This window comes from Paroedura picta, chromosome 5, assembly GCF_049243985.1.
Source record: "Paroedura picta isolate Pp20150507F chromosome 5, Ppicta_v3.0, whole genome shotgun sequence".
NCBI classification, from domain to species: Eukaryota; Metazoa; Chordata; class Lepidosauria; order Squamata; family Gekkonidae; genus Paroedura; species Paroedura picta.
In genome coordinates this window covers 82389506-82412028 of record NC_135373.1, presented here as the reverse complement: position 1 = coordinate 82412028, position 22523 = coordinate 82389506, and the positions used below count along the sequence as shown (strand labels likewise).

The following is a 22523-nucleotide window of genomic DNA, read 5'->3' as shown; positions in this document are numbered from 1 at the left end:
GCAACTAAAGTAATCATTCATGGATGCACTGAGTAATAAGGCAGACTGAAAAATGCATTTGCTTCTGCAGCTTATCTCTGGATATTGAGTCCTCAAGTTAATTCCTGCACGTACTGCTGTACCTAACAAACAAGATCAGCATAGAAAGAAGCTGCCTTGAATCACAGCTTGTAAATCATCTGATGGTTTCTTTCAGATTTGACCTACATACTGTAGGTATCAATGCTAGACATTGTTTTCCCTAGACATTTAAGGAACAAGGCCAGCTTTAAAACTAGTACCATTTCATTTCCATTGTAAAACTTTTTTTTAAAAGTAAGAATCACTGTAATCAAATAGTGAACTGATGTCGGGGACCCGCTTGCTAACTGAAAAAACAGGGTGCCCCTTTGAAGAAAACGTCACGCCAGGCCTGGTGAACGATACAACAGGAACAAGCTTTATTTCAGCAACGTGGAGTCCGCTGGTATGGAGTAAGAGCTTCCACCGAACTCCAGGTGGAAGCTCCCTTTTATACAAAACCCACCTCCTTAGGCTGTATTGCCCCACCCAGTACTTGCGGAGGGAACATGCTGATACAATCATGACTCATGCACATATGCGAGGTTTTCCGGGGTTCCTGATGGCCCATTTTCCTGGAACAAAGGGCCATCTCCGGGCCCTTGTCAAAAGGTGGAGGGGGACATTGAGGTTCTTTAGCGGCCATTGCCACCTCAACGATCGGGTGGGGCGCCCAGCTGCCGGCTTGCCTATGATCACCATGCCCTACCTCCGTGATCGCGGGCGCCTCTGATGGCGGGGTTCGGTCCGGTTCCCAAGCCACCAAGGACCGAACCACGACATTCTGCCCCCCCAAAGGTCCATTCTCCAACCCCCCGGGACGGCCAGGATACCGCTTGTGGAAACGTTCAGTGAGTCGGGGCGCAAGGACGTCCGCTGCCCAGACCCATTCCCGGTCCCCCAAAGCGAAGTCCTTCCATTCCACGAGGTACTGCAACTTCCCCCTGTGGAGTCTAGAGTCCAGGATATCCGCCACCTCGTGGTGCTCCCCCCCCGGCAGGACCTCGGGCGCTGGCGGGGAAAACACGGGGTGCCAAACGTCACCGTCCGGAGTTTTTTTTAGAAGGCTCACGTGAAAGACGGGATGGATGTGCCGGAGGTTCTTGGGGAGCTTAAGCTTGACCGAAACTTCGTTGATCGGGGCCAAGACCTCGAAAGGCCCCAAAAACCGAGGGCCTAGCTTCTTGCTGGGCAAATTCAACCGTAGGTTCCGGGTGGAAAGGTAAACTCGATCCCCCGGTCGGATCTCCTCAGCTGGTCGTCTCTTCCGGTCGGCGTCCTCTTTCTGCGCTGCCTTGACTTTGTGGAGCTGCTCCTGCAGCGACTTCCAGCAGCTCCCGGCACGCTTCCCCCACTCGCGAAGGTCGGCCGATTCCCGGGCGGGGACCTCTCCAAGCTCCGGGAAGTGTCTCAGGTCTGTCCCGTAGACGACGGCAAAAGGCGACATCTCCGTGCTGCTGTGGTCTGCGTTGTTGTACGCGAACTCGGCCAGGGGGAGCAGGGGCACCCAGGTGTCTTGATGATAGGAACCGAAACACCGCAAGTACTGCTCCAGTACTTGATTAACCCGCTCGGTCTGCCCGTCCGTCTGGGGGTGGTAAGCGGAGCTCAGCCCTTGCTCGATGTCTAACAGGCGCAGGAAAGCTTGCCAAAACCGGGACACGAATTGTGAGCCCCGATCGGAAATCACCTTGTCCGGCAGCCCGTGCAGTCGGAACACGTGATCCAGGAACATCCGAGCCAACTGTGAAGCACTGGGGACACTGGCGCAAGGAATGAAATGGGCCTGTTTGGAAAATAGATCTACCACCACCCAGATCACCGTTTTCCCCTTGCTGGGAGGCAAGTCTGTTATAAAGTCCATGGAGATCACTGACCACGGCCGGGTCGGGACCTCGAGCGGGTGCAGCAGACCCTTCGGCTTGCCAACCCCCGGCTTGCAGGTCAGGCAGACAGGACAACCGCTGCCGTAAGCTTTTGTGTCCCGCCGCAGACTGGGCCACCAAAACCGCCGCCGGGCCAACTTCCAGGATTTTACGAAACCGAAGTGCCCGGCGGTCTTAGCATCGTGGCAGAGGCTGAGGGCTTCCCGTCGTAGCCCTTCCGGGACGTAGACAGCCTCCCCCCTCCGCCAGAGACCGGAGTCCAAAATCAAAGAGTCCCGGAGCTCAGCCAGCTCCTCGTCTGTCCCGTAGGCTGCCACTAGGCGGTCTCGGAGCGGGGCGGTCGCCGGGTCGGGCTCCCATTCCTCCCTGGCCCGACGCCTAGTGACGACCCCCCGTCCCAGCTGCTCCTCACCAAACACGGACCTGGTGCAGGGAGCGTACCCCTCCCCATAATGCGGCAGACGGGAGAGGGCGTCCGCGAGGAAATTCTCTTTGCCGGGGATGTGACCAAGCTTAAAATTGTACCGCGAAAAGAACTCCGCCCACCTCATCTGCTTGGCGTTCAGGGATCGCGGTTGCCGGAGCGCCTCCAGATTCTTGTGATCTGTCCAGACCTCGAACGGCTCCTCTGTTTCCTCCAGCCAATGCCGCCATTCGGTGAGGGCGAACTTAATCGCAAACGCCTCCTTCTCCCAGGTAGACCAGTTCCGCTCCGTTTCGGCGAATTTTCGTGAGAGGTAGGCCGCCGGCCTCAGCTGTCCCGCCTTGTCTCGCTGCAGGAGAACCGCCCCGGCTGCTGCGTCGCTGGCGTCGACTTGTACCACCATCGGCTGGGTTGGGTCGACGTGCAGTAGCGTGGGCTCAGACGCGAAAGCTTGCTTGAGGGCCAGGAACGCTGCCTCCGATTTCTCATTCCAGCCGAGCGCTGCGCTGGGCCGCGTGGCGCGAGGACCTCTCCCCTTGGTACCTAGCAAGTCCGTGAGGGGAGCCACTACGGAGGAGTATCTGGGGATGAAGCCTCTAAAAAAGTTAGCAAACCCCAGGAAGCTTTGTAGCTGTTTCCGGGTGCGGGGCCTTTCCCAGGCCAGCACCGCCTGCACCTTCTCGGGGTCCATAGCTATGCCCTGGGCTGAGATGCGGTAGCCCAAATAGTCCAGGGAGGGACGGTGGAATTCGCACTTAGCCAGCTTCACGTATAGGTGGTTTGCCAGCAGGCGCTTTAACACCTCCCTCACCAGGGTCACGTGCTCTTGGGGATCTTGGCTGTAGATCAGGACGTCATCCAAATAAACAACCACCCCCTGAAACAGAAGGTCCTGCAACACCTCATTAATTAGACTCATGAAAACCCCAGGTGCCCCGCTTAAACCGAACGGCATCACTTTAAATTCGAATTGTCCCAATTGACAGTTAAACGCTGTTTTCCACTCATCCCCCTCCCGGATGCGTACCCGGTAGTACGCCTCCCTTAGGTCCAGCTTAGTGAACAGAGTCCCTTTGCCCAGCCGGGCCAGCAAATCCGGGATCAGCGGGAGGGGGTAAGCGTTCCCCGCTGCGATGGCGTTGAGGCCCCGGTAGTCCTGGCACAGCCGTCGGGACCCATCCTTTTTCCGGACGAACAAGACTGGAGCTCCCATGGGACTGGAAGCGGGCCGGATGAAACCTCGGGCCAGATTTTTACCCAAAAACTCCCGGAGGTCCTTGAGCTCACCCTCACTCATCTTGTAGATGCGCCCTTTGGGTAGTACCGCCCCCTCTGGGATGTTGATAGCGCAGTCCGTGCGGCGGTGTGGGGGTAGCTCGTCCGCTTCCCGCTCGCTGAAAACGGCTGCGAGGTCTCGGTACTCTGGCGGGACCTCGGGCTCTGGTATCTCCTGCTGCGCCGCCGCCGCTCCCCTGGGACGCGCCGCCATCCTCTTGTGGCTGGAATTCTCGTGGGGGACCCGATGCCGTGCACCCACCGTCAAGTCGAACTTCAGGGTCCCCGCCCGCCAGTCCACCACGGGGTTGTGTTCCTTCAGCCAATCCAGGCCCAACACCGCCCGATATCCCGCTACGGGGACCTGGATCAGCCACCGCAGCTCTTGGTGGTCCCCTATGTGGATGGCGATAGGACCCACCTCCTCCCCGAAAGGTCCCCCCTGAATCGGGCTGCCGTCCATCTGGACGAAAACCAGGGGAACCTTCCGAATGCGCTTCGGTAGCCCCAAAGCCCGGGCTATCTGGGGGTGGACCATGCTGTGGTCGCATCCAGAGTCCAAAAGAGCCTCCCCCACCCAACTTAGTCCGTTCTCCGGGTTCCGGAGCTCTAAAATTACCACGTTCGGAGGTCGCGCCTCATGCTGTAGGGGTTTTCCCTCGCACCGCGGGACCTGCTGCCCGGCGCCGTCTACAGCAGGTCCTGGCCGTTTCCCGTCGCCTGGGCGCTTCCCGGTTCGTTGCGGAGGTCCTCCGCCCGGCGTGCCTGCTGGGGGCGTGTCGCACCTCCCCCCTGGGAGAGCCCGCGGTCCTCCCCCCCTTGCCGTTGGCACGCTGCTGCGAAATGTCCTGACCCCCCGCATTTCAGGCACAGACCTTCCCGGCGTCTCCTTTCCCGCTCGGGGTTCGGGGGTCGTTTGGGGCGAGAGTTGTCGGGGCCCGGTCTCGGCGCCTCGGCTGACCCGCCTTTGGCCTCCCGGGGGGGTGCGGCGGCCCAACCCAGGCTGGCTTCCAGCTTGGCGACCACAAAACACCACCCCTCCAGTGTAGACAGATCTTCTTCCGTCCCCTTGATCACGGCCCATTCCCTGAGCTTCGGGTTAAGGCCCTCCCGGAAGTACTCGATTTGGGTCTCCTCGTTCCAGGAGAACACCTTGCCTGCTTCCCTCCGGAAAATGTCTATATAGTCCATAACCCCCCTAGTACCCTGTCGAAGTCCCTTGATCCGACTCTTTGCCTTGTCCTCAGCCTGGGGGTCCTGGAATCGTCGGCGGAGCGCGACCACGAAGTCCTGCAGGTCCCGAGTTGCCGGGTCGCCGCGCTCGGCCAACCCTAGGTACCACTGACCCGCCTTGCCCTGGAGACACGAGGCCACCCCCCAGACCAAGTCCTCGGAGTCCTCATACCGGTCTCCATACCTCCGGGCATGCGTCAGCGCGTGGAGGAGGAACTGCGGGAGGTCGTCCGGCGTCCCGTCGAAACGCGCCTTAAGCTCTGGGGGGGGAACGTTTTGGAGAGTAGTCCGACCCCCTCCGGATCCGGGATTCTCGGCGTCCGCCGTCTCGTCCTGCTCCGCTCCACCGGCTACCAACTTGCCCAACGACGCCGTGCCGCTCCCTGCCTTGCACGTCGCTCCTGCGTTGGTCCGGCTCTCGCCGCCCCGTCGGCTCACCCGCTCCCCCGAGATCCTCTGCTGTCTCGCCTCTCCGCTGGCCGTCTCGCTTACTCGGGACTGAAAACTGCTCCGGGTCGGGGTCCGGGGCCCGCTCACCAGTGCCGGGCTCGTCCTCGTCGCTGGAGACGTCCTCACTCGACGCGATCCCCTCCGCCGTTGTATTACCAGTCCCTCCGGGCCCGGCCCGAGCTTGCTCACGGGCTTCAGCTGCCTGCAAGCGCCTGGCCAAGTCCGCCATGGCCCGCCGCAGGTCCTCTAGGGATTCCTCAGGTCCTACCGGGCGAAGCGCCTGCCTCAGCTGGGTGTCCCAGGTTGGGGCCAACCCCCCAGACCTCGGCGCGCTCCCCGCCGTGCTTGGGAACCCCATGGCCCGGCGCCTTCCCTTGGCCGCCGCTGCCGAGGGTATCGGGGTCCCGGACAGCTGCTCCTGGCCCCCCGATTTTCGGAGGAAATCTCCCGGGGACATTAAACTCATGTTCCCGGGGTTCGTGGGGGTCGAGACCGCCCCGTTGCTTGAAAACGCCATCTCTGGATCCGTCCCGATAAGCGCTCGGATGCGATGCCGACCCTGGAGTTCGGTGGGAAGCTCTTACGATGTCGGGGACCCGCTTGCTAACTGAAAAAACAGGGTGCCCCTTTGAAGAAAACGTCACGCCAGGCCTGGTGAACGATACAACAGGAACAAGCTTTATTTCAGCAACGTGGAGTCCGCTGGTATGGAGTAAGAGCTTCCACCGAACTCCAGGTGGAAGCTCCCTTTTATACAAAACCCACCTCCTTAGGCTGTATTGCCCCACCCAGTACTTGCGGAGGGAACATGCTGATACAATCATGACTCATGCACATATGCGAGGTTTTCCGGGGTTCCTGATGGCCCATTTTCCTGGAACAAAGGGCCATCTCCGGGCCCTTGTCAAAAGGTGGAGGGGGACATTGAGGTTCTTTAGCGGCCATTGCCACCTCAACGATCGGGTGGGGCGCCCAGCTGCCGGCTTGCCTATGATCACCATGCCCTACCTCCGTGATCGCGGGCGCCTCTGATGGCGGGGTTCGGTCCGGTTCCCAAGCCACCAAGGACCGAACCACGACAACTGACTCATCTCTGTAGATGACAAATGCAGCACAGGCAGGGCACCTAGAGACAAAATGAAAGCCTTGACATACTGCAGGGAATTTCTACTTTGAAAATTAAGCAGAGCAAAAACAAATTCTTAGAACTTTCAAAAAATTCTGCTTAGAACTAAATTACACTCCAAAAGGCATAGATAGCAAAGTGTAAATTAAAGGGAGATATATCAGTCTGCTCAAGTCCCTAAAATCTCACAGAGTGCTTGAGAAGATTTTGGAGCTGAGCTTTTAAAATTAATCCCCTTTCCCATAATTCCTTGTGAGTCCTAAACATATCCACATTTTATTTAGAGCTGGAGGCACTTTTAAACCCTGCTTTGCTGCAATGTGCGCTGCATACAGTAAACTGGTAATAAAAACATAGAATGGTCACCATTAGGGAAAAGTCTTGCTGAAACAATGCAATTACAAAAACAAGAAACTCAGACATGTTGGCCTGAGGACTAAAACTGACAAACTCATGACTTAAGTGCAGCCACTGGACAACAAGCCATCTTTTGAATAAAAGACTGAGAGTTTTATTTAAAAAGGAAAATTTCAGCTTCCATTAAATTGTAAGATCTTGACAATATTATTTTTATAGGTAACAAAGCTGATATCATGATTCTTGCTTGTCTGAATGTAAAAAAGATTCTGTCTTAAACTAGCAGCGGGGAAACTGCCACTGGCATGAGTTTCCAGAATCTAAGCCAGAATCTACACTGGCCTGCCCTTGTCTCGGACCCGGAAATGGCAGCTGGTGCCAACTGCAGCTGCTAGGGTCCTCACAGGAACATCTTGGAGGGCCCATATCCAGCCTGTGCTGAGGCAGCTGCATTGGTTGCCAGTTGTGGCAGAGATCAGGTTCAAGGTTTTGGTACTGACCTTTAAGGCCTTACCCATGTATCTGCGAGACCGCCTGTTGCCCTATGCCGCCCACCCCCCTTGCAGGGCCTTGCACTCTGCAGGTTCCAGCTTACTGGTCATCCCCAGCCCCAAGGAGGCTCGCCTGGCCTCAACTAGGACCAGAGCCTTTTCAGTCCTGGCCCCTACCTGGTGGAATGAGCTCCTGGAGGGGCTGCAGGCCCTGCGGGAGAGTTCGGCTTTTCACAGGGCCTGCAAAACAGGGCTCTTCCATCAGGTCTATGGCTGTGGCCAAGGCAAAGAGAAGATCTGTGGGCTCCCCAAAGGAGAAGTAAGGAGAGGAGGTACTCCACCATGCTTTATCTATGGTGGCCAGCTGTTTTCCCTGGTCCCCAGCAGGGGTAGGTGGGGGTTTGGTTTGCCATCATGTTCTTGTCAGATTGTATTTTATTAACTACTGTGTTTTAGGGGGATTTTTAGGGAATTGTATTTATTTATTTTATCTTGTAAGCCACCATGAGCCAGCTCTGCTGAGAGTGGCAGCCAATAAATTCAAATAAATAAATACACAAATTAATAACAACAACAAAACAACAATAATACGATGATGATGATCATCATCATCATCGTCATCGTTCCAACCAAAATCTTAGTGTGTGCACAACACCCTACATATAATATACGCATACATTAACAAGCAATCACATATCAGATTGAAGAGGAATTTGAACAAGCTGTAACATGGTGCTGATGAGGTAGATATGTAGGTGGGCAAAGGCATCACTGGTCTTTTTTGAGCAAGGCTGACAAGGCTGCTGACTAAATTAAGATGGGTATATAATCGTAGTTCAGAAACTCCAGTTTAAGATGGCTGATATCATCCTGGTAATTTCATTAATTTTTCCAAGTCTCAGCAATCTTTCAGGTAAATGAGTACAAGATTTACATGAAGCAAATCAGTGTGCAAACATCCATTTTACAATTCTCCCTGAGTTGCGTACAACTGAGTGGTAATTTGGTTCTCATTAAAAGTATTCCATAGAGCTTTACAAAACTGCTTTGCTGCAAAGTTTTGGGAAAAAAATGGAATGGCTGATACTTAGGTGGGGAATTTGGGATTTTTCTGGTCCCTCTCACAAGGCAGCCATTCTACCTAACATGTTCCCGCAATAACCACCAGCCCATACCACCAGAGGAAATGTTTCTCAATTGTACAGACTACTGTTACAACAGTCTGTATATCAGATTCTGGATCCAGAAGAATTCCTGAATGCTCTTGCAGGTTCCAATGTCCCCTAGTAACATATTGGAAGAGCTGGTCAACGATTAGCATAGCCGAATGTTGGCAACTGTCAATGAGATTGCTTCCTGAGGTTCTCTCTGCCCCCTCCTCAAATGGGCCTCTTGGTATACAGAGGAGCTACATGAGAAAAAAAGGGAACTGAGATGACTAGAGCAAGTCTGGAGGAAAACTCGCAATGAAGCTTCAAGAACTTCCTATAGGATGTTTATGAGAACCAATGAGATGGCAGTTAAAGCAGTAAAACACACGTTTTATGCAGATTGCGTGGTATCCGCAAGCTCGTGCCCAGCACAATTATTTAGAGTAGTTCAGTCTCTTACTGCCCTTGAAGAAGGGCACCAAAACAATAGTCAATTGGATATCAGCTGTGAGGCATTTGCTATTTTGCAAATAAAATGTTGACACAACACCATGACCTTCCCCCAGCTACTGAAACAGTAAGGGAACTTGAAGGCCCTTGGCCACCTTTGGATGGAGTATTTGATGGCTTCAAGTGGCTCACATTAACCAAAGTGGATAGGCTAAAAGCTTCAGTAAGGCCAACCACATGCCCATTAGATCCCTGCCCCTCACAATTACTTAAAACGAGTGATGAGAGGATAGGAGGCCCCACCTGGGAGATTATCAATCTCTCCCTCTCAAAGAGGAAATTACCAAAGGGGCTGAAGGAGGCAGTGGTTCACTTGCAACTGAGGAAACAATTGTTGGATCTGCAGGACCCTGCCAGCTACTGCCTCATATCACATTTGCTGTTCCAGGAGAAGCTGGTTGAAAGGGCCGCCACAGCATACCTAGATGAAGTTTCAGTCTTGGACCAAAGTCAGTCTAGCTTCTGGCTTGAACATGGGGTGGAAACAATGTTGGTTGCCCTGAAGTATGACTGATCAGGGTGGGGTGGCACTGCTTGTGTTACTCCCCCCCCCTTTGAACGGGAGACAATGAAACCAAGGGATTTAATGGCTTAGCTCAGATGGTTCTCCAGTAGCCAACATAGGGGCGAAAGTGAAACTGAGAGGTTTAATAGGTCACTGCCATTTAAGCCTAACAGTTCAGAGGGACTGCTAGTCAACTGTTAAGACTGGTGGACCCCATGCTATTCAGCTGTTAGTTTTAAATGGCTGGCCCCGAGCAGCTGAACCAAAATAGCCAAGAGTCTGGAGGCGGGGCAAGAGGATGTCGTAAGAAGACAACTGGATGCAGTCTCTAGCACTGGGTGAGGGCAGACCAGTGAATAGTGTGGTCTGTGCAAAGGGGGGATGTACAAGTCCCCACCCCCATCCTCTGGCAGCTCTATGCAGAGTACCAGAGGCCAAATTTGATCCGTCGAAATTAGACTAGTCTCTGGAGTCAACAATATCACCCAAGTCCCAGAAGAAGACATCAGCGTCCACATCTTTTTTTCTTTCTTTTCTCTTTTTCTTTATTTACTAGACAACTCTCAGATGTTTGAACTGGGAACTGGGCTTTGGCGGCCGATTTGCTGCCGGCCCAGAGGGGGCAGGAGGCGAAGCCGGGCTGCTGACATGACGGCGGCGCAAACACGAATGCGCGGACTGCCGCGCACGTGTGTTTGCGCCCCTGCCGGGCGCAAACGCGCGTGCGTAGCAGTCCGCGCACGCGCGTTTGCACTGGGGCTGCCACGCGTGCGCAGGCCCCCGGGCTGCCCTCTCCCCACTCTCCGGAGCAGCGGTCCGTGGCAGCCGAAAGGTTGCAGACTGCTGCACTAAAGAACCAAGACTTTCCTCTCAATGAACAGAAGAAACTTACTAGAACAGTACTAGGTTGCCATTTTTAAACACTCACGTCTTGTTAGAAGCATTAGTAAATTTAAGCTTTTAATACTTAACTTGTGTATGTTATAATGTTCTTGTACTGGCATGCAAAGAAATTTCAACTACTGAAAGGACTCTACAAAGTAAGGTTTTACTAAGCTTCAAAAGTAAGTGCCACAGCTGCTGCTTTCAGAACATGAAAGAAACTACATGCAGTTTGGAAGTTTACGAACACATTCTTCAAATGCCAGTATTATTAAAGGTCTCAGAAGAGGCAAGACCTTGTTCCCTAGCCTTAACATCACATTTTAATCCTTCAAACAGCTGATAAAAAACTGCAGTTTAGTTGGACTTCACAGTTTAAGGGCAAAAATCCAACCTTCTGAAGAAAGAACGTTAACTTCCTGAAACATCTTACTCTGATAAAGTTTGAACCTTTGTTGAATCATTTCACAATAGCAAAAATTAAATTCTCAACTGACTAGGCAATATGGAGCACTTTTTCAAACAGATATTCAACATATTTACATGAATTCTGCATCAGTCACACAGGTCACAAACTTCACACATAATGGACCTTTTTGCTACTTTAAACACTGAAAATAAACTGGTCTATAAGCTCAACAGTGATAGCATTTTCAAATGCTTTAATTTCTTCTAGATATTACCTATATATTACCTACTTAATAATTAGGTTCATGCTACTCCAAGGATTTAACCATGTTCACAGTTGTTTCTTTAGTCTTCACTGATCAATTTAAGACAGTGGCAGTGACTGACTGCCCTTCTGGATGTCTCACATTACTGTCCAAGTTGTCTTTCCAACACACATCCTTCACAAATATTGTACCCCTATCACAGAGAAATATATTTTTAAAACTGCAAATTTTATTTATTTGTTTGTTCTATTTTTATCCTGCTACTCCCAGCACAGCTGGCCTGCAGTGGTTTACAACTGCATAAAATTACAATAAGGTAAAACCAATCAAAACCTTTAAAAACTCCTCTCACCCTTCCTAACCAACCACCCCCATCCCAATAAATCCCCATACTAGCTGTCCTATAAGCTTAGACAAATGTAGCAGGCAGGCATCAATGTCAGGAGACAACAGTTGAGGGTCCCAAAGGGCACCGGAGGAGGGGCCAGATCTTCCATAACCCGGCCTCAACCAAACGCCTGGCAGAAGAGCTCCATCTTGCAGGCCCTGCAGAACTGCTTAATTACCAGCAATCCTCTGCAGCCTCCCCCATGAACAAGTCACATTGCATGTCCATCATATCCAATCTTAAACAGAGGAATAAACACAGACACTTATTATTTTATTTATTATCATTTTTCAGCCTAAAACTGAGTTCTGAATTAGCAATAGTTTAATCAAGTCAGATTAAAGTACTCCATTTTACAGTTTCTCTAATGTGTTGTTAATCATTTAGAAACCAAATAATTTGGGAAACCAGAATGGCAATGTGCAAAATGCTAAATACATCAATAGAGTTAGATGTACACTGCCATCCATAGGAGAATTACATTCTTCTGAGCCTACAGACTTTCATGGATGTTCAAGGGTGTGACTCTGCTTAGGACAGCACCATTACAGTATTACCTCAGGGTGCATATGAACTTGCATTTTCAACATGAAATGCAAGTAATGAAAATTCTGAAGTTGAAGGTATCCATCAGCTCTGCAATTGTACTTTTAGGTATCACCATTTCAAGCATGGCAATGAGTCTAAAGTACTATGCCTCAAAATCAGAACAAAGGGAGTTTTCATAGTTATGCTCTGAGTGCTTTGGCTCCTAAGAAATGAAGTAATTTGAAGCCCTATACAAGCTGCAACAAAACTGTAAATTGCTACATGCCGCCCACATAGCTTTGAGTTCTTGAGTGTGTGTGATTAGGAAGGCTGATGCATGATCACACCAAATTCCTTCCCTCAACTCACAGATCAAAAACTTGCCCTGTCAGCTACATTCTTCTTTAAACAGCCACTGTTACCCTGGCAACCCTATGCTGCTGACACAGACAGCTGGTCCATTTAATGTTGGCCCTAGCTGACAACTGAAATGTTTGTTCAATCAGATGGGAATTGTCTCCTTCAATTCCCCAAGCTAATGCTTTCTACTTTCTACTTTCAAACCTGATTATCATTTTTATAAAGTTATATAATGGTGTCCTTGTATTTCAACAGACACATATCAAGACACAAATTCTTCATGCATACATCTAAAAGTCTGTTTAGAAGGCCTTAGAGGAAGTGGAGGGATTGTAGTTAAAAAAACAGTAGTTCACAAAAAAACAGTGTACCATTCTCTTCTGTGAGGCTAGCTTAGGAACCAAGATACTTTTGTATCTTGTGACACTTCAAAGATCAATAAGTAGTGTGCCATAAGCTTTTTTGGGCTCAAATTCATGGCTTATGCTACAGCATCTGGGTATTCCAGGGCTTGTTTCCTTTCCACAAACCAGAATTCAAAGGACTACAGGGAAGAGGGGAGGAGGAAGAGCAGCATACAGATGTGGCAACATGCTATATTCATGCTTATCACAGATTATGTCTGCATTGAGTCTCACTGGTTCTCAAACTTGCAGCATTGACGCTTTCCTAAATTAAAATTGGAAGCACATTTCACTTATACCAAAATGGTTACTTTGAGCATGTCTAAGGATTAATAAACACGTGCTCTCAGGAGAGTCCACTTTCTGTGATTTTGGACAAGCCACCTCTGAAGACCTCTGAATTGGAAATGATTGGTCTATCATTCCTGAGCAAAAGAGATGGCAAGACCACCTACTCTTCAGTGCAAAGTGACTTGAAGAAAGGGAGGCCAGAGTAAAAGAACTGTATAGACATAAAGTGGGTGGCCTCTGTGTCAGAAATAATATAATCACTATTAGGTTATTATTGATAAGGATGTTCTTGCTGCATCCAGGGCTGAATCTGCACTTACTTTGTATTCCATTGTCAATACTGTTGAATTCAGATTGATTTGAATTTGGGTCTTCCTCTCCCCCCCCCCGGTACTCCACTCTGCAAATTCCAACCATTTGCTGGCAACTGGCCCTAAGGAAGTATGTTTGGCCTCAACCGGAGCCAGGATGTTTCAGTCCTAGACCCTACTTAGTAGAATGAGTTCCCAGAGGAGACCCGGGGCCTGTCAGAGTTGGTACAGTTCTGCAGGGCCTGCAAGACGGAGCTCTTCCAAGATTTTGGTTGGAGCCAATGACTTCATATAACATCTGTGGCCCTCCCCTACAAAGCACTTCCACTGAGTGACACCTAGTCTGGAGACTTATGGGCAATGAATATTTGGAAGCTGCTATTTCTCAATGCTAATTCATTACTTAGTTTTTATTTTGTTTCATACTATTAATATTTTATACCATTTTAATTTATTGTTAATTTAACCCACTTTGTATACTGCCCTGAGCCATACTGAGAGGGCAGTATATAAATGTTATTTTATTTTAATACTAAAATAAAAAAATAGGCAAAACTCTGATAATCTGAGGGTGGTCACTGAACTGGTTGCTTTAAATATTTGCCATTTTCTCGCTTGTGGCTGAAAAGGATTTTGACAAAATATACTGGATATATTTATCTTTGCAACATTGACTAAATTCAATTTTCCTCACTAATTTTTGAAGTGGATTAGAATTTTCTATTTATTTCCAGATCCGGGGTGCTGACTAATGGGTGCTAACTCTTGAAAGGGATAATATAAAGGATTGGCTTCTTTCTTTTCTTATTTTTTATTTAAATCTGGATTTTTAATGCAATTTTAATATTTTGGAACTTCAGTCTTCAAAGTAACTCTTTGACTTGTACACCTCTGGGTTATGGTATGTTCCACTGAACTCAGCATCATCTAGATTGTTTGAGTGACTCCTGGGTGATTTGCAAACTTGCATATGCATGCAACTTCCAATGACATGCAGCAAGCAGCCAGAGACATACTACATTTCATAACAAGTATCTGCATAACAAGTTAAGCTTGTTTGCATTCAAGCAAAAGCATGGAGCACCAGAACAGCAGACATGCACGTCATCTTGGGAGCCAATGTGGCATAATAGTTAAAGAGCAGCAGACTCAAATCCAGAGAACTGGGTCTGATTCTCCACTCCTCCGCATGCAGCCAGCTTGGTAACCTTAGGTCAGTCACAGTTCTCTCTAGATTCTCTCAGTCCCACTTACCTTGCATGGTGTCTGCTGTGGGAAGAGGAAGGGAAAGATGTCTGTAAGCCGCTTTGGGAATCCTTTGGATAGTGAAGAGTGGAGTATTTTATTATTATTATTATTATTATTATTATTATTATTATTATTATTATTATTATTATATCCCACCTCCCCCCGAAGGCTTGGGGTGGCTTACATAACCCCATCCCCTAAAAACCATACGATAACAATAAAATTACAATAATTAGTAACCAACTGGTCACAGTAGCAACAATGATGGCATAGTCTTACTCGTCTAGTCTCCGCATCCTCGATTACGGGGTTTAAAATGTTCTTGGGTCTATTGAAGACAGGTTGCAAAGAAAGGTGCTTCCTTTGTAGCCACCATACATGCTGCAAGGATGATAACTCAATAAGAGATGTATTCCTCCTGTCTGCCGCACCAAAAGTTGCTGCTGCCTCTGCTCCATCCTGTACAGCCAACCATGAAGTCACTTTCTTTGCAGCATCTGTCTTCTTACTGGCTCACTGGCTTAAACCAGCTGAGAACATGTACCAATCTAAAAAGCAAGCTTCTACATCTAAGTCATATTAGGAAATACTTCATCACTGCCTCATCAGGATGTTCATTTCTTTAAATTTCTGCTTTGTCTTATAGTTGCTACCTTGCCAGAGAAGACGCTGCTAAATAAGATACTGATTGCAAGCATTTTTTCCTATTTATTTGCTTTTTTAAAAAGTGAAATGTTGGAAAAAACAATCCAGGCAATGTTCCGCTCACCTATAAAAAGGTAATCTCCATGCTGGGGTATTTATAGCTTACAATATAGCTTACAATACTGGCATGCTCACCTTGACAGCTAATGCTACTTGTAGGAAAAGCAAGCAAGCAGTAATTAGAATTGGGTGTGACTGAAACATGTCAATATTAGTTCTGAGTCAAAGAGATACAATTATTATTGCAGGAATAGCTACTTGGAGCAACGTGCAGGAAGATGCAGGGACAGATTTACACTTTTCTTTCACTTAAACTATTGCCAAAGGAAAAAAAAACAGGCAGATAGAGACAAGTCGCCTGCTCTCTTATCAGTGACCTACTTAATCTTGTTGCATATGACACCCTTCACTCTCCACCCTGATATTTGTACCACTAATGGTTGTTGCATTTATTACATTCTCTCTAGTGCTGGCGTTCCTAGAAAAGCAGCAGATGCTTTAAGGCTTACCTATATCATTTAAGTAATGCATTGGGCTTACACCTGCAGAGCAATATTTCAGTCTTGGGCAGAATTTAGATTATCTTCTTTCACAAAGTAAATTATTTTTTCCTTTAAAAGGTACGTTAGCAGGTATAAAACATCATTATGTTTCCAAGTTTGAGTTCCTAGAGGTTCCAAGCATGCTGAACACACATACTGTTCAGGAAAACTAATTCTTCACGGGTCAAAGGAAGAAGGAGGAGGAGGAGGAGGAGGAGTTGGTTCTTATATGCCGCTTTTCTCTACCCAAAGGAGTCTCAAAGCAGCTTACAGTTGCCATCCCTTTCCTCTCCACACAACAGACACCCTGTGAGATGGGTGAGGCTGAGAGAGCCCTGATATCACTGCTCCGTCAAACAGCTTTATCAGTACTGTGGTGAGCCCAAGGGCATCCAGCTGGTTGCATGTGGGGGAGCGCAGAATGGAACCCAGCTAGCCAGATTAGAAGTCTGCATTCCTAAGCACTACACCAAACTGGCTCTCCTTTACAGTCTATGGGTATTTGGCATTTTTGATGTGGAACATCTATTGGCATGGCACCTATAACGGAAACAATAATGGACATGATGTTCATTATCCCACTTTAGGGACCATGCAAGTGGGTGGTGCCAGAGCAGCGAGGCCTTGCACTGAGGTGCACTCGTTGATCTGGCACCAGCATCGCTGTCAGTCTTCCGAGGCCGCTCTCGCCCTTCAAGGAGCAGGAGTGGCCTTGGAAGACACTCGCCAATGGCCACGGCGCCAGAGTAACAAGCATGCCTTGGTACTAGGGCTCGCCGCTATGGCGCCAGGCTTCCAAAGCCTAAGAAGATTGGCAGAGACAGCAGCAGCAAGCAGGCCTTGGTGCTGAGGCTTGTTGTGCCGGCGCCGCCTCTGCCAGGCTTACAAGGCTGCTTCCACTCTCCAGAGTGCAGGAGCAGCCTGGGAAGACTGGTGGAGGTGGCAGCAGCAAGTAGGCATCTGTGCGGACCAACTGTAGCACCCAAAAGCCACCCAGGTTAGTCAGGGAGGCGGGAGTGGGCAGGGGACAAGGATTCTTGCCCCTTATGTAAATGTTACACATAAGGGGCGAGAAACTTTGTTGGCAGATTTTTAGTATCATCTCTTCAACCACACAGAGCTGTATCACTGCTGACACTTCCATCTCTTGCTCTTTTGGGGATGGTAGCTGCAATTTTCAGTTTAATCTTTGCTAAAGTGGTAATACACTTGAACTACAATTTTGGTAAACTGGTAACTGAGTCTCTTGTTGCTATATAACTTCCTAATAGGTAGCTACCAGGTACAGCCAACAAAAGTCAAACTTAATGTTCCTACACAATAGACAAGAGATCACACATTCAAGCCCTTCTTCTAGAAGCCCTCCCCTAGAAGCACAGATGGTTTCTCCACAAAGGGCAGGATGAAAATGCTTGACAGATGCATTTATTAAAAGAAGTATCGAAAACCCACTGGAAACTTACTGTGAAGGGTCCTTCTCCTCTGAGACAAGAAGGGCATTTTGATGGGCCATTCCCACTATTCACTCAGAAAGACAGGATCATTCCCCCCCTCCCCGCCGCCTCTTTCTGTCTCCTGGGTGGGAGTCACCCTCCCTTATTCTCTTCTGTTATGTATTGGAGGACTCGTGCTGAACACAACACGTGCCAAGCTGTGTCATTCAAATGCTAAGATGGTGCCTGCACTTGTTAAGTATAATCTAGTCTCAGAAAATCATCCCTTTTGGCTCCCAAGCAGTCACCTTTGGATGAGGATACTAAATTGGTCCCTGGTGCAACATGACCAGCACTACTGGTACCTTAAGTAGTGGATCTGATGACATTTGCAGGGGTGCTGAGAAACATGGCTAGTTAGGCTAAAAAGGGACCACTACAACTTCCTGATTATCCTAATCAAATATGGAGGGCATACAATAAACCTCTTGGCCAATTCAACATCAAGGCATCCATTGCTTCTGCAATTCCATGGGAGATGGAATATGACTGTCTGACCATTCTCAGGGGGAGGGGGAAGACTGAAGTGGCCCAAGATCAGGTCAAGATTTTCTTCTTTAGATGCCATCTTCCTCTTAGATAATATGAAAGATAAGTCAGAGCATTTGCTACTTGCTGTATCTGTTCCACCTTGAGTTAAAGCTGATTGACAGGTAAGATCATTTCCACATGGCTCTATTAACCATGTACTGGAACTCCGTCTCATGTGTCACACCAGCCAGACAGGTTGAGTCTGTACATCAGCTTGGTGTAGTGGTTAAGGAGTGCAGACTTCTAATCTGGCAAGCTGGGTTTGATTCCGTGCTCCCCCACATGCAACCAGCTGGGTGTCCTTGTATTTGCCACAGCACTGATAAAGCTGTTCTGACTGAGCAGTAATATCAGGGTTTCTCACCTACCTCACAAGATGTCTGTGGTGGGGTGAGGAAAGGGAAGGCAAATGTAAGCTGCTTTGAGACTCCTTCGGGTAGAGAAAAATGGCATAAAGGAACCAATTCTTCTAATAATAATAATTTTTAAAAGAGCCTCAGACAAAGGTATCTTGCCTTTTCACAATCTGGTCTCGAAAGGGTCTCAGAAACTGCTGCAGAATTCTGGTGTCAAGTCTGCCCAATTGTAGTGCATCTATATTTGAGATCATCAGTCCCATGAGACTGAAAAGAATAATTAAATCTGAAGATTTGCCTTTTATTACTGTCACTTGTAACTCCTCCATCTAATCTTGCCAAAGAGAAATAGGCAATTTAATGTGGTGTCTGGAATTTGATCAGATTAACAGGCTGAGTAGGAAAGAAAGTACACCTTGCTTTCTTAAGACCATTACTGGGTTAACTAGAATATTTTAGAACACTCTCCGCATAGTAGATAAATTGAAAAGGACATTCCCTGAATTGGTGATGACTCTTCCTAAAGTGGAAGTGGATACACAGGAATACACAGGAAAGTCTCCAAAAGGTTTTTTTTTTAATGTCTGCAAGTCTTCAGGTAAAGAAAGTTGCTCATTGGCCATAATACCTTGATTCTGAAGTGTCTCAGATTTATAATCCATTGAAGTTCTTAAATTTGAATACAGCTCTCCAGTCCCCATTCTGTGACAAAACAGTATAATTCTGCAGGGCCTGCAAAATGGAGCTCTTTTGCTAGGCATTTCGTTGAGGTCAATTAAATCAGCAACATCTACCACAAAGACATGCCCATTAAGCACACCAAAGAGCAATACTGGATTGGCTAACCTATGAGGTTACAGTTCACATGTTAACGTTTCCGTTAGTAATCATTATTAGATGTTACTGTTTCCCCTGTTACTGCTGTTGCCATTATCTGATGCTATTACTGCACTATGTTGTACCTGTCTTATGATTTCCCTGTTCTCGGTAAACCACCCTGAGCAGCGGGGGGGGGAGGGAAGGCAGTATATAAATACAATAGACAAATATAAATAAATATAAAATACATAAAAGGTGAGTAATCTCCTTGTCCCTTCTCCACTTCAGCAGTGCTGAAAACATGTTTGATCATCACAACCGTTCTAGAGTGCCCTGTGGATTTGGAGAGAAGCCATGGGAGAAGATATGGGAGAAGCCATGAATCGCTCCAGTGGAAATTGAGAGTCTCTATTGTGTATCCATTGGGAATGATCTTCCATTGCCCAGATGTGTGCCAGATGTCTGGACCATACCTCTTTAAAAAGGCAAAGGTCATCCTTCCACCACAGCAACCTCTAAGACAAGTCTTAGAACTCAGAACTTAGTACCTCAGACTGTTGTGTCAGTTTTATTGACATTTGGCTTGTTGAAGTTTCCTCTTCTGAATACCTGTCTGGGTTGGTTCCAGCTGTTTCTACTGTTGCTTAATGGTGCATACTTTATGTTAGGCACAAAGGAAAATTTTCCAAAGGGCCTACTATGCTCATCACAACTTAATTTCCTAGAGAAAACTTTTTCCTTGTCCCTAGTCCCAATCAAGATTTTATTAAGTATGTCTCCAAACAGCCTGTTTACTTGAAGGAATACTCAAAACTATGGACATGGAATGTTGGTCTGCCTGCCATGTTCACAGTCACAAAAGTTTTCTATCTGCTGCTGTTGAAGCTAAGGCTCTTGATGAAGGCTAATGTGTACAAGGTAGCATCTACCAAAGAAGATACAGTTTTAAGTAGCTCACTGTCATCCTCTGCAAGTAGAGGGTTACTGTCTAGGGCTAGTTGTAATTCTTTTTGTCCAGGCTATAATAGCCCTAGACACAAGGAGCAGTGGTGTTCACTCTAATTGTCACTGGTATAGTTTTGTGCACTATCTGTAATGCAAAGCAAACTCCTTGTTAAGGCTGTGATAGGGGATAGGGGATCTGAATAGGGGATCTGAAGCCAACAATCTCGTAACAGATGTATCAAATATTTGCAACATTAGATGATGTTGTACACATTTATTTATGTATTTATTTAGATTAATCCTGGGAACTAATCCTGGGAATCGCTTGTGGGCCATAGGTTTCACTCATTCTGCCTTCACAGTTTTACAAGAAAGGGGGAAAAACTTTGCAATTAGCATCTGGCCTACTAGAGTTGAGCCTCTTGTGGCGCAGAGTGCCACAAGTGATGAGCCTCTTGTGGCGCAGAGTGGTAAGGCAGCCGTCTGACAGCTTTGCCCATAAGGCTGGGAGTTCAATCCCAGCAGCCGGCTCAAGGTTGACTCAGCCTTCCATCCTTCCGAGGTCGGTAAAATGAGTACCCAGCTTGCTGGGGGGTAAACGGTCATGACTGGGGAAGGCACTGGCAAACCACCCCGTATTGAGTCTGCCAAGAAAACGCTAGAGGGCATCACCCCAAGGGTCAGACATGACTCGGTGCTTGCACAGGGGATACCTTTACCTACTAGAGTTACTTAAAGTTCTCATGCTGGCAATTAGATAATAAGTACTGATGGCCTTCAGACTTACAAAGAAAATCTGATAAACTGTTCAAGGACCTCTTGCTCTCCTTCATCCTCCTCATCAAAGAGTATCAGTGACACCATCTGAGGATGAATCAAAATCTATTAGGGGGCTATTTCTGTCTTTTCTGTGCTGCTTTAGTTGACCATCCAGCAGCCTCCCTGAAGAACAGAGCCTCACTCTGACTTTCAGGTCTTGGGACAGGCTTTCTCAGCCAGGGTTTCATGAAATCCTGGGGTTTCTTGATGGTCCTGGAAGGTTTTCCGAAATGGGTGGGAATCAATTTTTACATATTTTTAAAATCCATTAAACATTTATTGATATGACCATATACCCTCCCAAATTGCCAATTATGGTCCTGAAAGGGGTGGGATGGGGAGGGGCCATGGGTGGGTGTGTACACAGTTATGCTTCTCAACCATATGCTGCATGCTAGCACCACCTCTGGGCTTTCTGGAAGCCTAAAGAATGATTCAGAGGTTTTTCAATGGTAAAAAAGTTGAGAAAGGCTGTCTTTACTTATCCTGTTAAACAAAGAAAAATTAGCTAGATAATGATCTTTCTGACAATAGAGTAACCTGCTAGGAGAATTTAGGGCCATTCCGCACGTGTAAGGTTATTTATTTTTCGTTATTCATGACGTCGTACACAATCTGCAACACTCCTGCAACACTCCCGCAAAAATTGCTTCGTTGTAGCGCTTTTCGGGGAATCCACAAAAGTGGATTTTCACTAAAAAAAAAAAAAACGCTAGACTCTTGAGAACAACCTGCAACACATCCGAAAAAGACATGTGCGTTCTCAGTATAGTGGTAACAAGCATGTCCCTCCCTAAGCTATTGCACCCGAGCATCCGGTGTCACAATCGCCTCCCCCCCCCTTAAACCGGCAAAAGCACGAATAAGCGATGCTTCTTTGGCAGAAATCCCTCCACAAGCAATTGTCCGTAAAGTTTCCAAGCACAATACAGCCACCTGTTCAACACTGCCTGTAATTTTGGCCAGAAATTGCACTGGGGGGGGGGGGATTTTCTTTTTTTAACTTTAAGAGCATGTAAACGATTAAACGCCAGCTCCTACGCCAGCGAAAAAGGTCTTTCTGATGCATTGAATGAACGAATATGTGTTGCTACTGGTGTTTTTAAAAAAGTTTTTAAAGGGAAGCACGAACACAACAGTTAATTGGCTGTTCTGTTTAACTAACGGCCAGGGGTGGGAGGAAGCGCGGAAAAATACTGCCTCCTTTGTTGCAATTTTAGCGAGACCAGAAACTTGTGCATTATGAGAACAGCGCTAGTGGTCTTTTTTTCTATAGAAACGGCTGTGTGCATTACCGAGACCTGCCACTTTTGATTGCAGCGCTTTTCAATAGCGCTCAGATTTAGCAACACTGCCCGTTGTGTGGAATGGCCCTTACTATTTCCTACGTCATAATTTGCCTTATAAAAATGGTAGAACTCTGAAGGAAGCTTAAGGAGCCTGGAAGCATCTATATTACCAGTCGGATGAACTTCAGAGGGACCATGGTTACTAACTCCCAGTTCAATGCCTATTTGTTTTGAAGAAGCTATAAGCTGTTCTACACAGGCATTATATAAGCTGCAAAAGATGGCTGCTATTCGGGATCGGTGGATTAGAGTTTGCCTGAGTCTCTGTGGTTGTTTACTCCAAGTGGCACTATTCTTGTGCACTTTTCCCTCATAGTTTGACTAATAAAGAAAGGAAATCCAGAGGGACTTTTGACGGTCCCAGGCATTTACATTACCAATCTGGAAAACATCTGAAGAATCTTGCTCTG

General features: G+C 47.7%; 1 protein-coding gene across 3 annotated transcripts in view; it reads right to left on the bottom strand.

The window, feature by feature from the left end:
* FRS2 (fibroblast growth factor receptor substrate 2) overlaps positions 1-22523 on the bottom strand; it is a 67872-nt gene that overhangs the window by 25182 nt on the left and 20167 nt on the right. Inside the window, exon 1 of one of the 3 annotated variants that reach the window (XM_077338783.1) lies at positions 14561-14595. The exons of the other annotated variants lie outside the window; for them this stretch is intronic. The gene's annotated coding sequence lies outside the window, so the exon portion shown is untranslated. Of the gene's footprint in view, positions 1-14560; positions 14596-22523 lie in introns of those variants that run through there. 3 annotated transcript variants of the gene reach the window in all.